Source organism: Sinocyclocheilus rhinocerous, unplaced genomic scaffold (assembly GCF_001515625.1).
Source record: "Sinocyclocheilus rhinocerous isolate Xijiao unplaced genomic scaffold, SAMN03320098_v1.1 scaffold5768, whole genome shotgun sequence".
Classification (NCBI taxonomy): Eukaryota; Metazoa; Chordata; class Actinopteri; order Cypriniformes; family Cyprinidae; genus Sinocyclocheilus; species Sinocyclocheilus rhinocerous.
In genome coordinates, this window is record NW_015644805.1 from 114,349 (window position 1) to 114,686 (window position 338).

Sequence of the window (338 nt, forward strand, 5' to 3'; positions counted from 1 at the left end):
GTAGGTAAGGTAGTTGTTAAAGGGTTAGTTCACCCAAAAATGAAAATTAGCCCATACTCACCCTTAAGGCATCCTAGGTGTATATGACTTTCTTCTTTCTGACGAATCCAATAGGAGTTGTATTAAAAATTATCCTGGCTCTTCCAAGCATTAGAATGGGAGTAGGTGGGTGTTTTTGTTCAACAGTCCAAAAGTAGTCAAAGCGCGCACATCCATATTAAAGGGTTAGTTCACCCAAAAATGAAAATTCTGTCATTAATTACTCACCCTCACAACAACAACTTTATTCAACAATTCGTCTCCTCCGCATCACCCTGGTGCCATTTTGGAGAATATCC